We start from the raw sequence: 10,000 nt of genomic DNA, 5'->3' as shown, positions 1-10,000 counted from the left end.
AACATTTGCTCATGAAATTAAGTTTTGGAGCACTAATGTGCGAATTCTGGGAACAACATTTTACAAAGATGGCTCCCAAGAATATTTTGCGAGGCAATAACGTCTATCTCTCTACGATGTCCAGATTTGCTCGCCCCAATATAACTACTTGCTGACAGAGTAGAATTGCTTTCAACCCTCTTTTTACTTGACTCTGGCTAGCTAACGCCCATCTCTTTCAAGAACGGCATTCTCCATGTTTACGTATTATTTAATTTCTGAACTACCCTCGACCTTTTTCGACACACGTCGCGGAGACATCACTAATCAACGGGTGACAAATAATTAAGTTAACCAAACCTATAATTAAGATTTAGGGACAAATAGAGAGACAGGTGTGGTAAACTTTCCTGTAAATAAATAGTTTGCAGAACAGCCCTAACCCGGGGCTAGGTCACGTACGTTATTTTGAAGTTGTTATTGACCAAGTATGAGGTTAATATAAGGAATATTGCCCAACTAATTTTGTGGACCGAGGCTTCGTCTCGAGCAAAAAAAAGAACTAGGCTATGTACATCGAGAGGTCAATGAGAGTTTTTGTTATATTTCTTACTACTTGAAAAGGTTATCTACGTCGAGCGTTTCGGGCAAAAAAAAAAGCAAGCGCTCCACACAAAAAATAGAAAAAAAGTCAAACTGCACGGTTCAATTACTGGTATTTATATGCATGGACCATGCGCGGATAAGGGAATTAAAAACGGTAATTATGTTACATATAGGTTGGTCTTTTATGAGACGTCTAACCACCTATGGCTTGAAACTTGAGAAATGCACAAAGAAAATAGCGCAAATAGTCCGGAAGAGTGGTTCGTCTTCCATATCTCTCTTCAGAAATTAGTTAGGATGAGAGGATGACGGGAAGGAGCGAAACTGAGGAGGACTATATTCCCTTCTTCCCACCATCCTACGAGTCTCGCAAGCGATGTCTTGAGAACGAGTGACGTCGTGTTTACATTGGGCTAGCTTGAAAAGGATCGGGAAAGGTCGATACTGACAATACTCAATAACCCATAACCAATAGAAATTAATAAGCTTGGTAAGAACTGCAATTCTTTGCTCGAATTAGTTGCGTACGAACGAGGGAAACTGAGGCTTATCAAAACGGAGATCAAAATAGACGCGCTCCGACAAATTCGGCAATCATTGAGATGCTATAGTCCAAAGGAATTGAAGCAAATTCCATGAAGAAAAAGAAAGAAGTGGAGATTAAGCCAACCAAACAGCTGCCCGAAAATATAAACACTATATTTTTGAAACAGTTTAAAAACAACAGCATGTACAGAACTAAAATTCGCCTAAAATTGTGAGGAACTTGAATTGAGCCATTTTAAGTCTTTTCTGGCCTCTCAATACAAAAAAGAGGCCCTATGATATATATCATTGCGTATTCAGTTATTATTACATTTTCGTTGTGCCTGCTGACATCAAGAGCTCTGCGAATTTGTAGTAGCTGCATGGAGTGCTTGCGAACCTTTGTGAATCACCACGATGCAGGTAATAATTGCATGCAATGTAATCAGTTATGCCTGAACGAAACAGGATGTCGGCACTTTGTTTCAATGTACTGTAATCGGCTCAAATTGAAACAGAACGCCTGCTCTACCAGGAAGCGACTCCTGCTCGATCGAACTGGTGTCATCACGATGATAATATCTTATCAAGTTGAAAACTGATCAGGCAATTTCTTAATTACTCGCGAGTTCGTAATTAAAGAAGTGTTTCCTTCGTTCAGTACTGAGTCACATCCTATCTCTCCATTCTTCCTCTTGCTTGTGTGAGTTCTTAAATTGGTAACACTTCGATCGCCACTTTTAAAGATTCATTGTTAACTGTGTATCTAATATTTTTGGGAATATTATGAACGTGCGCTGCAATAACTAAGAAAGGAAATATCAATGTAAGCACAATCACATCGGTGTAATATCTAATCGAGGTGAAGAACTGACTACAAGATTACTTATTTCAGAATTATTATCACCGATCGTTGGAATTGGTGTTTACAAGATTAAAACCAGTGTGATGATTTTTAAAATGTTTCTTGCAATTTAACTTACCAGTAAATGCGAACAGTTGTTGATAGATTCCGTCTTCCTCAAAGCCTTGTTACAATATAGTGTATACCATTTTGCCGCCTTGCCGCAAAAAAATATAAATAATTATGTGTGAAACCATTGTTATTTATATTATGCTGATCCAATGAGCTGATCAGATCTGTGCAATTGAAAGTTATTTTTCATCATGTTTAATAATATCTAAATCGTAATTAAAAAAAGAAAAACTGCTAGTTAGAGTAGGTTTTGCAAACTAAGCCATTAAGAAACAAATAAAGGGAGAAAAAAAGGCGCACGTTTATTATTGTTTAATGATCTGGAGAAATTTAGTTTCAAAAGAAGAGTTCAAATAAAACGAGAGAATTTTCAATTAAACATCACTTGTCAAAACATTTTAATATGGGCAAGGAAGTAAGATTCCCTGGGTATTGAGTCTGAATATCCTGCGGTGAGAAATCAAGCCATTTGCTGACGCTAACATTACAAAAACGAAACGCTATGTACAAAATTGCAAGATTAAAGTTTATCAGTAGATGCCACTAACCATTGCGGAGGACTTGATCCCTTTAGATTTAATTGCGTGCAGATGCTTAATTCGCATGGATCTGGCATTGAAAGACATACTATCTCAGATTAGATTGTAATTTACCTGCAATTTCGTTAATCTGTCAGATGTGTTGTATATTTCGCTAAAGGCGAAAATGAAACCCACTGAAAGCTTGCATGCTATTAAAGGAGATTGCCGAATGCAAATTTAACGTAATTTTGTAATGTCGACACCTCCCACAAAAGGTGCACTTGCTACACTGAAAAACACAAACACACAAAGAAGATTTCCGACTTTGATGATGTTGTTTCTTCAAAACGTATTGACGATAAAAAGGTAAGTTATTATGACTTAGCCACGCGCTATTTAATTAATGATGCACTTTGAAGCTTTTCATAGATCCAGTTTGAATCTTTTTTTTTTTTTAAAAATGCTTAATGGCTTAAAGTAAAGAGAGAACTTTCTAACATTGACACCGGGGGATATCAGGACCTATCTAAATAGAGCAGCGTTGATCAAATACCCCTACAGCTATTTGTCATGATACATGGCAACTAATGCAAGAACGAACGATTTTCCTAGTCTTGCTAGAATAGTCATACCAATTAGTTGTTTCCCGTCACACAAATTTTAAAACAAAAAGTTGTTTAGGATGGGGCATAAACTGTGTTTGTAAGAGCTTGGGTAACTCACTACACCTTTTGCTGTTCATTTACAGAAAATAAACATTCATTTGTGTCCAAATTTCTTTCATTATGTTCAATAGACTCTCACTAATACCACTATGACCTTCATTTGCGCGTAAGGAACGTTCAAGAATAACATTTACATATGTATTAACATTCAAAATCATCAAAAGATAAACAATACCTTCATTTGACATTCATTGACTGTAAATGTATTTTCATTTTGGTCGAAATAAAATTCATTGTCACGAAACGACAATCATTTACACTTAAGGACAATCAGTTTTCAACAAGACTTTCGATGACACAATTTGCATGAGAACTCACAATCAATTGCATTATTATGCAACCATATCCATGAAGGTAAAAATCTTTAGTGCGGTGAGACAAACACTACTGTGTTTTCCCGTAACGTGAAGAGAAAACAATCGCTCTTAGCGTAATTCCTTTGAACAGAGATATCTCGCCCAATTTCCCTCGAAAATTTGATTATAGAACAAGGGACCATATGTCCTTTTTTAAATCATATTTTCACAATCCTCCCCTTGCAGATATAAATTCGGCCACTTACGAAACTCTTTGCGTACAACTCAGAGGGCGGACTACACCTTTTGTTGTTCATCTACAGAAAATATCCATTCATTTGTGTTCAAATTTGGTTCATTATGGTTAATGTACTCTCATTAACACCAATATGACATTCATTTGCGCGTAAGGAACGTTCAAGAATAACATTTGTATATGTATTAACATTCAAAATCATCAAAAGATAAACAGTATCTTCCCTTGACATTCTTTGGCTGTAAATGTATTTTCATTTTTGTTGAAATAAAATTCGTTGTCACGAAACTACAATTCTTTACACTTTTGGACAATCCTTTTTCAACAAAAGACTTTCAATAACACAATTTGCATGAGCACTCACAATCAACTGCATTGTTGTACAACCATGTCCGTGAAGGTGACAATCTTTAGTACTATACGTTGAGACAGACATTACCGTGTTTTCGCCCAACATTAAGAGAAAACAATAGCCATTAGCGTAATTCTTTTGAACAGAGATATCGCGCCCAATTTTCCTCGAAAATTTGATTATAGAACTAGGGACCGTATGTACCTTTTTTTAATCGTATTTTCACAATCCTCCCCTTGCAGATATAAATTCAGCCTCTTACGAACCTTTTGCGTACAACTGGATATTTTCTGTAAATGAACAGCAAAAGGTGTACAGTATACGTGTGACATAGTGACAGTTAGATTTCTCCAGAAATTCCACGAAGAAATAGAATCCCATTTGAACACCGCGAAAGGATAGTCAAGGCTTTTGAAGGTGTCAACGAAGACTACATGTAAAACTGACCAAAATTCAAAGATTTCTGCAAATTATAGCGTAGCTATAAAAGTCTACCATCTTATCAATAAAGGGTATCCATTTGTAATTTTTTTTTAGCCTTTTAGCCGCATATTTTTGAAAATAAAAAATTAAAAACCCTTTGTTTTCTGAAAGTGAGTGAATCGTATGTGACAGTTTAAGTAATATAGTTGTGCTTTTTCGAGACGCACTTTCAGGTTAATTTCTAAAATGAGAAAAAAGATAACGTTAAGTTAAGAAAACACAGCTTTCCGCTACAAATTAATTTCCAGTAGAAAATAGTACTGTAGACTGTTTGTCGACGAACAATTGTTACCGCCAGAATTGTCAATGAGGTTCCATAGCATTAATTTTTAAAAACAAAAACTGAGCAGAAGTTATGTGTTAATGGAACTTTCTAGCCTGAGATCAGGCAAACACGGAGTGGCCGGGGCAGACAGAAGCAAGCTCTCGAGCGAACTGGAAATGAATGCCGGCAAACATTTGTGGTAATGTTTATTTTTTCGAAATGTTGGTTTGTCAGATCAGTTTAGTAAAAGGACCTGGGACCAAATTATGTACCCAGGCCTCGTATACGTATTAAAATGGGCGTAAGGCCTGGTACTTGTGGTAAGGTGTGCAAATGAAGCAATACGTGTTCCATTTATTTTGAAAGTTTTTCGCGCTGGGAAACAAAAATAGTCTTTCTTTTTCCACTACAACCGAACACCCTTAAATAATCAAATGATTTTTCTCGAGATTTTCGTTTGTTGCCCCAACAGAAATGTTTCGATTATTATATGTAACAAACAACTCTTTGGAAAAAAAATAGCACAATAGTACAGTATTTGTTAATTTTATTCAGCAGTCAATGTTGTCATCAAGGAATGGTCTGAAAATGTCAATTTGAGAGCAAAACTAATAAAATAACTGATAACGCCGCCTAACTTAAATTAATTTCTCACAGTCACTTCCTATTTACACGGATTTCAATCAGCAAAAGACAAATTAAACTTTCTTCTTTTTATTACGATGGTCGTCTCTCAATGCATCAAACTTGTATCGCATCTAGGGCTTTAATCACAGACATCACAGTATTTAGCCGGTGAACCGCCTTCATCTTACGATCGACTAGATGACATAGAAACAGCAACATATCGGTTTCAATATGCACTCATTTAAATAACATGTAGTTTTGAGTCTTTTACATTAGCTCCTTTTTAACTAGAAATGCAACATATATATTCACTTGGACTAATAAGATGTAATTTTAATTTGGAGCTTGCGTACCTCACGTTATAAAACTGAAAATCAGGGATGCAGTAAGTAAACACGCTGCTTGGCAATGTAGTTTGGATGCCAACAGCACTGAAGTATTTACATTAATGATTCTGCATCTTCAACCTACACAAAGTTACAATCTTGGACAATTTAAATGAAAAATTATGACCACCCCTTCCCCCATTTCAGTGACGGAAAAAATGGCTCGTTTTGGGTTTAGCTTTAGTTCGTTATTGATTCAGGCGGGGGCGGGGGGGTGGTGGTGGTTTTATTTAGTTTATTCTGTTCAATATTGCAGTCCTCTTGTAACACCTGCTATCATGCAAATTGATAGTGATATGAAAGCAAAACTCTGCGAAATTCGACCGTTGAATTGAATATTAAACTGGCATCTCTTAGTGACTTTCTAAGTTCTGCAAGCTAGTTACTATTTTTAGGAGCTTAAACCTTCCATGCGAGTGTGAAATTAGGACTATTTTAGTCATTACCTCAATCTTTGGAACTGAATATCGCCTCAAATGAAAAACAGAACTATCTCATCGTAACAAGCTCCGCCTTTATTATAAAATATTGGAACTATCAGGACATTTCAAACGTTTCTTTTCACTTTTCTAGGTTCAGTAACATTTTATGTTCTCACCGGTCAAACGTCACACCCTAATTTCTTTTCCTTAGTCTAAGAATTATTGCGGGGACGATAATGAACTTTAAACGGAGAGGGATCAACTTTTATCCCTGATTATTGTTCCCGCATCCCAGCGGACAAAAACTCAATACAGTATCTCACTTCCATTAAGTCTTGCCCAGACGAAGAAGTTAACCGTAACAAAAACCATAGCGAGATTGAAGTGTTGAAATATTAATTAAAATTAGCACTGGCAAGAGTTTTAAAATCTCTTTCATAGTTCATTTTAGGCAAATTGCACTTACCAGTGAATCCGAAATTGTTGTTGAATATAACTGTTCCACCTCGCTCAAAGTGGAAGTTTGGTCATATTGTTTAGCTTACTGTCTCATCACGAAAACGTTTCACTGCAATACCGTGAGGGGAATCTGTAATATTGAAAGCGATCAGATTGGTTCCGACTATACGCCTCCAATCAATTTGAAAACAAGTGGTTTAGCTGTATAATTCCAGCTGCCCATTAATATCTTTTTGTAAACAGATAGAACAATTGCTCTGTTCGAATCTCCTCTTCGTAATGCACGTGACAAAACATAGGGTACTGCTCTCGTTCAAACGGGTGAGAACTTTTTCCTTTCTTTAGGAATCAAATTTCCTTTGAGAAGTACAAATTTAATTGTAATAAAACGCTAGCGCGTTCAATTTGTTATAGAGAGAACTTGCCCGAAGGGAAAACGTGCTGTAAACATTCATGAGTGCAAACAAGACTTGACACAAAGTAAACTTGTCAAGGAAAGCGTGGTCGTGTTTTGACATTTTCACTGGTGATTGTGAAGAACCTTTGCAGCCATGTAAAGACTGGGTCCAATTTTGTCGTTTAACACATTGTTTTTGAAAAGGCGTCGAATAGGCAAGCATGAAGGATATTCTGAAACTAATTGTATAGCAATGCAATGTCAAATTTTATAAGAGAGCTAATAATAATGAAAGAGAGCTCGCATATCGAGCGCTTTTTGTTAATACCTTATCTCGCTCTTGTTGTCATGACAAAAACGGTTTGCTTTAATTTGTGCCATTCGCGCTCACGTACAGTGGAACCCCGTAAATACGTTTGGCCGTATTAACGAGGTGCCCGTTTTAACGGGGTACGGCCAAATTTCATGATTGGCCTAAACTGAGTGAAGTCGGCTTAACAGATATATACACAATAGCCTCCATTTGGCGCGAAAATATGCTGGGATATTTATTGTCCGCGGACATTATCTGTTCGGAGAAGCGAACAGTTTTCCGAGAGCACTCTTTTTGTCGCTCAGCAAAAACCATCGCTGACAATTACCAAGTTGCGCATACTCGGTTTACTAGTTGCGCATGCTCGGCTTGCTAGTTTTGACTCTGTGCTGGTTTTTCATCGTAATTGCCTGATAAACTTTGGCGAATTGACATAAGTAAAATAAAAACATCTCCAAAACTCTTCGAATCAACCCATCTCAGATACTTAAGTTTAGAACTAGATCTTAATTTTTGTACCTAGATGAACGTCCTCACAAGCTAGCCAGCCCGGACCAGTTGATCGTAATGTTACTAACAACATTGAGTAACTGTCATCTTTAATGGAAGACTTAAGAGCAAATGTCACCAAAAATCAAGTAAAATTTAAATTTCGCGGCAGAAGTCGAAAAATCGATTTTTCTCTATTTTCGTCCACGTATAGCCCTTAGGTAGATATGAAATGTGATACAGTTTTTCTCCGCTTGAAACGCTTTAAAGTCGTGAAAATCAAGAAAAACGAATTTCGCCCCGACTATGGCCAAATTGGTCGAACGCAAAGGCTGAAAATTAGAAATCTAAACTTAATTTGCGTTCGCGTGTCAAAAAGAAACAAAACTTCCCGGTACTTTTTCTTGAAAGACAAAGTATTCAGCTATCAAAAACAGGCTATAACTTGTCTTGAGCCCCCGTCAAGGAAGAATCCTCAAACGTTGAAAAATTGCTTTTGTTTACTCAGCTGATATTCCCAATTTAGGAATAAAATTCGGAGATATTTTTCGACATGTGCCATAATTCCAAATTCCCTCAAACTTCGCCAGCATAATCTTTATATGTTGTTCTAAAACATGTATCAAAATCAGTTCGGGTTCTTCTTCGAGTGGTTTTTGAGGGGCCGCTGAAAAAGCGACATTTTAATGAAAACATGAGCAAAAAATAAACAATAGACTGCTGCGTGTTGTTTGAGGACAGACGGGTATGAGCTCTTAACGACCTTGTATTATTAGTTATTTGTACCGATTAGCAAATTGCTTGCTTTCACTTATAGTATACTGGGAAAAGATTTCAATCTCAACACCAAAGTAACCTAATTTAATCGAAATAAGTGTTTCGTGAGCAGTTCGAATTCTTCGCCATTCACTTGGAACGAGATGTCGATTTCACATCCAAGAAACCGGAAGTCAAGATACTATGCAACACGGCCTCCAAGTAATAACATACAACATCGCTGAAAGGGAACCTAACTAAGCTAAAGCATAAAACAATTACGCGTTATGTTAGCTACCAGGTACTGACAAAATTATCCTGAAAACTCCGAACTCTTGGAAGTAATGAAATGGCCGGGAGTGCATCTATGGTCACCTACATTTGGGAACGAAACTAAATTCCTCTGAACTCCGTCCTCAAGTATGTCTTGGTTAATTAGGCCACGATATATTTTTTTTTCTTAAACAGGAAAATACTATCCATTTGAAGTTTAGGTGCAGTTGAAAAAAAGGTTATTTGAAGGCTATACAGGCTAAAATTCGGCGCTTTTTTTTTTTTTTCATGAATCACGAATCACTCCCGTGGAATTTATTATGTTCTTGTTCTGTTGGACTCTTATAGAAGACGTTGAATTCCAAATAAAAAGTCATGAGGAAGGAAACTCGTCGAGCCGAGAAGTTACCGTGTTCAAGGTGCGTGAAGGCTTTCTATACATGCGAGAGGTCACGAACAACTAGCCACCTAACGGGACACCCGGTGGAAGACAAAATTAGTACTAGGTTAGCAGTCCGTGGAGAGCTGTGGAGGAGTCAGCCTTAGATCCATCATAACAAGAGGCATGGCATACAATCCAAGCTCAGTCAAGCTCAGTCACTGTCTTACTTCTGACAGGAACAGTCCTTACCAAAAGCAACGAAAAGATCCAACTATGGCTTCTTTCGTCTGACCTTCACATGGCTTGTGTCTATTTCAAAAAATTTGCAAAATTCTTTCAGCATTTGAATTGAAAAATAAGAGAGCTTAGAGGAACTGATGAGATCACATATGCTGTAACAGTCGTAAACTAGTGGATGCTCCAATGATACTTCTCGCATAACTGCGTTGCTGAGCTCTTCAAGTGCACTCTCCCTTTCTGCGTCATCCGCCTCCTCGTCACTACCACTCCTG

The 10,000-nt window shown here is 37.2% G+C and overlaps 1 protein-coding gene across 3 annotated transcripts in view; it reads right to left on the bottom strand.

Moving 5' to 3' along the window:
- The window catches only part of LOC145464899 (proline-rich transmembrane protein 4-like), an 11,461-nt gene extending 4,418 nt beyond the window's left edge, over positions 1-7,043 (bottom strand). The window contains exon 1 of one of the 3 annotated variants that reach the window (XM_081448710.1): positions 6,886-7,043. The gene's annotated coding sequence lies outside the window, so the exon portion shown is untranslated. Of the gene's footprint in view, positions 2,013-2,093; positions 2,246-6,885 lie in introns of those variants that run through there. The other 2 variants (XM_081448711.1, XM_081448712.1) reach the window with 2 other exon arrangements.
- Positions 7,044-10,000: the final 2,957 nt, after the last annotated feature.

Source organism: Orbicella franksi, chromosome 13 (genome assembly GCF_964199315.1).
Source record: "Orbicella franksi chromosome 13, jaOrbFran1.1, whole genome shotgun sequence".
NCBI lineage: Eukaryota > Metazoa > Cnidaria > Anthozoa > Scleractinia > Merulinidae > Orbicella > Orbicella franksi.
This window is presented reverse-complemented; position numbering and strand designations above follow the sequence as displayed.